Here is a 7,419-nt window from a genome sequence, read left to right on the forward strand (position 1 = left end):
TGGGGGGCGCTATGGGGGACTTTTGGGATAGCATTGGAAATGTAATTGAGGAAAATATGTAATAAAAATATTAAAAAAAAAAGTAAATCTCTATGAACAATTCTACAACCTGAGACTCCTCTGAGTGTCAAATAATATTCCTTTATGTGGATACAGACCACTTGGTGGGCATTCGGTTGTTTCCATTCGGGGGCTGTCATGCATACTGAGGCTGTGAACTCACGCTCTTGCTATATGCTCTTGTTCACACACACGTGTGCTTTGGAAGAACTAGAGGATATGATGACTCTCTATGTAAGTTTTTGAGAACTCTGGCACTGCTGAGTCAGGTTCAAAGGGACATAGGGAGCAAATAGAACTTGTGTTTTGATGGCATGATTAGCTATATTTGCTCAATATTCTGGCTATTTCTCTGTGTCCTAAGAGTTTAGGAACATAGGACTACAAGACAGTAGAGTTGAAGAAGGGGGAGAAAGAGAGGGAAGGGTAGATGAAGAGAGAAAGTGAGGGAGGCAAGAGGGAGCCAGGCTTGAGTAAGAGTATGAACCGATGAACAGGGGCTTAAAGACAAAGGCAGTCACCAAAGATGGAGACCCCAGGTCCTCAGGTTAGTCTGCCTCCAATAAGAAGGGGCCTGGGCACAGAGCTCTGAAAGAGTGAGTTAACCATGTGTGTTTGGGATGGACTCATTCAATATACATATGCCTCCTGTGTGGCTATTATGTGCCAGGCATCATCTTTAAATGAGATGCTGGCGTTGCATATGATAGTTTAGCTAATCATCAAATTTGTGACTAGCCTTACTCTGTAAGTGAGGATTTTCAGGTTCGGATAAATGGCTGGACTGGGACCACACAGCTCTGCATGAGATGATACATGACCAGAGGTCTCTTTCTTACGCCAAGGCCACTGCTCTTGACTGTTACCTGCCTCTCATCTGGACTCCTGGGTTAACTGAGGAGGACTAGGCCTGCATATCTCCGGGACCTCTTCTATGCAGTGGGGGTATGATAGGAAAAAAACTCTTAGAAATGGATAGAGGGATGACAGTTTGCTGATGAAGCTAAGCTGTGTACTATACGTATTTCTAAGCTAGAAATAGCTTAGATCTCAAACTCATTTTGCTACAACTAGCTCACAAGTTCAACCACTGGCTCTCATGAACTGGCTACAGCACATCTTTGCTTTCAAGTCTTAAAGCTTTACAGACCTTTGCCCTTGGCCTTTTGGAGTCTGAACACTGACACTCCAGTTAGGATAATGCACCTCCTTGAATGCTCTGTTTAATCAAAGGCCCTTGCCTGACTCTAGATGAGACCTGATGTTTCTATGGCTCCCAGAAATAGCAGCCATGCTACACTCAAGAACCACATGTGTGCCCACACTGCTCCTCTTTACCACTAATAATTAATATGCTTTTATGTTTCTCCCAAAAAGTCAGTTCTAAGTTAGTGACCTTAATAGACAGTGAAGCCGGCTGAAATGGATAGTTGGATCTCCAGTATGACCCGTTGTGTTTCCATATCTTAATCCCAGGCCTCCCTGTTCTTCCAGATTTGAAGCTACTGCGTGTGTTTTCCATGATAAACGTAAGAACATCATTTTAGCCAGAAAAGTGATGATATAAATGTCATCTGTGTGTGATGATTTGCAAACCAAAGTCATTTTGAAAAGGGCTTCCTTGTCTCCCGCTAAGGGGCTCTTTGGTTGAGGGGGAGGGGAGTGATTGTTTTACTTTATGAAAGGGAGCCTCCATTCTGCCTGGAGGAGAGACCCTGCCCCTTCCCTGGAACCAGATCCTCACTTGAACACCCTTCAGGATCCTGTCCCTCTTCCAGAGGGAGTCTGAATGGGTATTTAGAAAATACCCATTTTTCCCCCTCCCCCTCCCCCTCCCCTCCCTCTCCCCCTCCCCCTATCCCTCTCCCTCTCCAGCTCTGGGGAAGCAGGATAAATCTGCAGTTTGTATTCTTCTAGCCAATCTCTCTTGGTTCACCAGAGCAAGGGCTGAGGGAACAGTATTGCCTTGTTGCTAACGACCAGCTTCATTATGCTGCCGCCCTGAGCTAAGATTTTGCTTTTGGCTTATAATGGGAGTCATTAGATTCTAGAAAAATTGTCTCTATGTCCTGCTTCTAAATTTGATTTCCACAGAATCAGAGAGAATACAAATTCTCCAGAGCTTTATGGATAACAAACGAGCACGTAGACGAAGCCAGAGCCTCCTTCACCTCATTACCTGTGCCCTGGCCTCTGACTCCAAGTCAGGCTCCAGACAGACTGTAGCACCAGCCTGAGAGTGCAGCATGCTTGGAGCTTCCTATAGGAACTTAACTCCATAACACTAGCTTTCTTTCCCTCTTCTCTCGCTCTGCTCTTCCCTTCATAATGAAAGGGCTCCAGCTCAGCCTTTAACTCTCTTCTGGGGGGCAAAAGTGTTTGACAAGTGTGTTCTCCTGTGACCCTCGGTTCAAAAACAAAGTCTCTTCTTTCTCTCACTTGCTCATTCCACAAAAGCCCTTCTCATCACAGCTATTGTGATGAGCGACTTTCTGAGGCAGGATGTCCCCCGAAATGCTAACTGAAAGATGCAGCCTATAAAGATGGCAAAGTGGCACTTTAAAAAGAACCTAATCATGTTATAAGTGGATTTGATTCCGTATTAGGCGGAATCACTGTGGCACAGTCAAATAACAGGTTGCTAGTGCCGTAGATGGGAAATTATCCCCTGAGCTTGAGCAAGGGTCAGATCTCCCCTGTGTGGTCATTCTCTTGCTTTATGTGTGTGGTCCTTCTTCATAATGAACTCTGTAATAGAGAGTTGAAGTGGAGATACTTAGTGCAATTCAAAAATACTGATGGGGGCATTTGCAGGTGCATGGAAGGTAATTGCGTACTTCAGAGACACAGATCTCGAGAAACGAACTGGTGATTGTCGATGCTCACAGCGCTGTGATAGGCAGTGTGGACCACACACGGGTGGTCTGTGGCCTCTGAGAGCTTCTAATCTAGAGGGGAAGATACGCAAGCCTGAAATGAACAAGAACACAGAGAACCACCCAAGTACTATATGTTCCCTGAGGTGCTGTGGGCAAGATGCTTTGCGAAGGTAGACGAGACAGTGTTGCTCAGGCTGGGGAGATGGCTCCGTTTATAAAGTCTGACTGCACAAGCCTGAGGACTGAGTTCGAGCCCCAGAACCAGTGTAAAAGAAGACTTCTCTCTTATCTGGCCATCATAGGGCCATGTTGTTCTACTCACACTACCGTTTAGGATGTTCATGCCACCATAATGATCCTTACAGAAAAGCTCAAAACAATATTTTACCATAAACCTGGGCATTTCACAATCTAGTTAAGTTGACAGGTCAAATTGTGACCACTGGGGCATACAGAGCCTCTTAATAATTACCCATTAGCTTCCAGTAGCTACTTTACACACAACACATCCCAGACAAACTGAATGTCCTAATCATACCTGACACTCCCCACCTCAGCCTTGGTACACACAGGAATCTGCTGCTTCTCCTTTTGTCTAGGTCCTAGCTGCCCCACTGAGGATCACTCAAGTGCCACCCTCTCTACCCATTGCTGCCATGCTCACTTTGAGATTATCTAGCTTCTTCACACTTTCTGAGACTTCTTCCAAGATTTCACTAATTTGCTTAGGGCCAAATAAATGGAAGGATAGAATGCCCCATCAAATTTCCTTCCTTCCTTCCTTCCTTCCTTCCTTCCTTCCTTCCTTCCTTCCTTCCTTCCTTCCCTCCCTCCTTCCTTCCTTCCTTCCCTCCCTCCTTCTCTCCCTCCCTCTCTCCCTCTCTTCCTTTGTGATATATGCATGTGTGCCTATAGGCATGTATGCAAGTGCATGAAGCAGTGGGCCCTAGAGGGTTAACATCAGGAATCTGTCTCCAGTATTTTGTACAATTTTTCCCCCTTGAGACAGACTCTTTTTTTCCAGCACTGAATATATTTCTTTTCTTTCTCTTTTATAAGATATTTTCTTTATTTACATTTCAAATGTTATCGCCTTTCCTGGTTTCCCCTCCAGAAACCCCTGTATCCATCCTCCCTCCCCCTGCTTCTATGAGGGTGTTCCCCCACCTGCCCACCCACTCCCACCTCTCTGTCCTGGCATTCCCCTACACTGGGGCATCCAGCCTTCTCAGGACCAAGGGCCTCTCCACCCATTGATGCCTGACAAGGCCACCCTTGTCTTTGAGGCTGAGCCTGAAGCTTACTGATTGGCTAGACTGACTAGCCAGCAAACACCCATTTCAGCTTGTTCCTCCCTCCGGGTGCTAGGGTTACAGGCGTGTCCCATCTCCCCAGTTGCTGGGGCTGTGGAACCTAGTCCTCATGCTTTCACAGCAAGAGCTGTCCTACTGAGCCACCTTTCCCTCCCCAGTGACGTTTCCTTACAGGAACAAATCTTGACAAATCGTGTGCTGACTCTTACACCTGCAAAGGAGGATGGTGCTTATTCCAGTCTCAAAATATTGTCATGCTGATTAAGAGAGTTGATGCATTCAAAACATCTGACCCTGAATGTAGGGAAGAGCAAGCCCTCCACCGCTGGAGCCACTGGCAGGGCCACTGAGGAGCCTCCCTCAGAGGAGACACACAGCACCCACAGTTCCAAGCAGAGCTTCTCACAGCAGGGTGGATCAGCAGTGACCACGCAATTGCCTGCAAAGGATGCATTGGGAAATACATCTTTGCTTCATATTTACCAGGAACTGGTCTTGCCCCTCCGTATTTCCCAGGAAGGGGAAGGTGGTTTTGTAGATGACAGAGTGATGCTAAAATTATTCAGATAAGCTTTCCGAGGAGGACGTGGGGGTGAGGTGGGGGCAGGGGTGATGGTGGAGATGTGATAAAGGGCTGGGAGAGAGGGTGGAGGAGCAGAGACCTGGGGAGACTGACTTCCTTTGGGCAGCTTAGCTGGGAGGGTGGGGCACAGAAGGCGTGAAGCCGGTCACCCTCAGAGGACCCTGACAGCCTGCTGTATGGGTGCTCCTCTGGGCCCCAGAGGCAACACCCTGCAGTGAGATGAAGGACTGCCTTAGATCTCTCTCAACTCTATTTCTATTTTTCACTTTATTTATTCTAGAAAAATATTATTAAAATAGATGTAGAAAAATTAAAAAAATATCAGAATGTAACATTCAGTGACCTTGTGCAACAGGAACCCACCACCCACGAGGTTGCCTCCTAGGTCAAAAGATAGAATATTTTCAGCATCTCAGAAGCACCTCCTGTTGTCCCATTGTGAGCCCCACCCATACCCTGATTGACAACCACAGCCTTGTTCTAGCAATGGGGACAATTTTTACTCTTATTTATGTATATGGAATTACACAATATGTGCTTTTTTGTGTCTGGCTTCTTTTGCTGAGAGTATTTTTTTTCATTCCTTTATTCACTCATTCACTCATTCATTCATTCATTCACTCATTCACTCATTCATTCATTCATTCACTCACTCATTCATTTACTCATTCATTCACTTGCTCATTCATTCATTCACCCACTCATTCATTCACTTGCTCATTCATTCATTCACTCACTCACTCACTTACTCACTCATTGTATATAGAATTATTTCATTCATTTTCACTGCTGAATAGAATTTCACTGTGAATCTTATAATTTATCTGCCCATCCTGTTCCTGATGACCTGTTTCTAGCTTAGGGCTGTTATGCATAGCACTGCTGTCAACATTTATTTCCTAACTTGCAATGCCTGCCCATACTTTTCTATACAATTTAAAGATGTTGGGAGGTTAACATGTATTCTCTCTATTTACGTGCATACCCAGTGCATTGGCTGAGTCAATCGGTTAGCATTTCTCCTTCACTTCTTTATGTTTTGCTCCTTTGAACTCTTCACCTCCAGCTCATTATAAATATAAAATAACTAATAAGTGGTTGTGAATCATTGTCATTCCTCTGTGCTCAAGACCCCAGTCTCTACCTCCTCCCTGCTTTTGAATTCATGTTTCTATTGAGTAGATACCGAGAAAGTATGTCTGGGACTTAGGGCACACACTTAGAGCCAGTTTTAACAATAATGTTTCATGCAGGCTTACACGCCCACAGAGTGTGTCTGTACCGGTTTGACCACATTTCTTAGCATCATTGCTAAGACTAAGTTTTAAAGAGTTCTTAGCTATCTATCATACCAGTTATGTGGTAGGATGTCCAACCTCTGGTGATGCCCAAATGTGGCAGTGGAAGGCAGGGCTCAGATCCATTGTTTTTATAGTCTTCAAAAAGAGATGTAATTTCCCTAGAAGGCATGGCACAGAACAAGATTGAAGAGGAGGAAAAAAAAGCATTGATTTATATGCATTTTTTTTAAATAGAGTTGGTGGTGGTGGAGCACGCCACGCCATTAATCCCAGCACTTGAGAGGAAGAGGCAGGTGGATCTCCGAGTTTGAGGCCAACCTTGTCTACTTAGTTTCAGGACAGCCAGGGCCTATGTAGGACCCAGCTTCAAAAACCAACCATCCAAGCCATCAAGCAACCAAGCACACACCCCAAACCCAAACCAAAACAAAAGAGAAGAGTTGTACTGCAGTGGAGCGTGCACACCTTACATAATTAACCCACTTAATGTGCACAGCTCAGGGAGTTTGAATGGGGTCACGAATATATTCGACCATCAGCACGGTCAAATTTTAGAGCCCTGGGTTTTTTAACCTTAAAAGGAAACCCTGTGTCCTTGACTACAGGTTTCTACCACTTAGGATCTTCCACCAGCCCTAAGCAACAAGCCACATTTTTTTTCCCCTATAGATTCCCTTGTTCTGGACTTTTGTGTAAATGGGACTTCATTTTGTATGGTCTTTTGTGACTGTTTCTTTCAGTTAGCATTGACATTTTCAGGATTGGCTCTTGTACAATATACACAATATATAGGTACAATATTCTCTTTTATAACCTAACAGGATTCTGTTATTTAAACAGGCTTACTTATTCATTGATGGACTTTAATCACTTTAGAATGTTGCCTTCTTCTGCGTTTTATGACATAGCTGTGTGTTAGTATATAATCTAATATGCAAATATGAAAGGACTATCATAGGTGGTTTATAATAAAATATACACATTTCATATATTATATGTTATTATATATATTCATATACAGGCTACGCAGACAATCTCAGGAAGGCATTCCTGAACAAGTTCATGCTTAGCAAACTGTAAAGTTCCCTTTGTATCCTTAATTTTCTTTTGTGTCTTCTTGAAGGATCTAGCACCCAAATCTAGCTTTCTCTGTCTAGGATGCTCTTTCTGTGGTATGTGTACCTGGTGGCACTCAGCACCAACCCAGCCTTCTGCAAGAATGTCCTTAGCTAGGGCTCTTTTGGATGCAGGTTACAGAACCTCACTCACTCTGGCATAGGGGT

At 44.5% G+C, this 7,419-nt stretch overlaps 1 long non-coding RNA gene across 1 annotated transcript in view; it reads right to left on the reverse strand.

Annotated features, from left to right (window-relative positions):
• LOC110302803 overlaps window positions 1–4,637 on the reverse strand; it is a 45,817-nt gene extending 41,180 nt beyond the window's left edge. The window contains exon 1 of the long non-coding RNA XR_002378843.1: window positions 4,464–4,637. This is a non-coding gene — a long non-coding RNA (uncharacterized LOC110302803). The remainder of the gene's footprint in view (window positions 1–4,463) is intronic.
• Between the last annotated feature and the right edge of the window lie 2,782 nt (window positions 4,638–7,419).

This window comes from Mus caroli, chromosome 10 (genome assembly GCF_900094665.2).
Source record: "Mus caroli chromosome 10, CAROLI_EIJ_v1.1, whole genome shotgun sequence".
In the NCBI taxonomy this organism is placed as follows: Eukaryota; Metazoa; Chordata; class Mammalia; order Rodentia; family Muridae; genus Mus; species Mus caroli.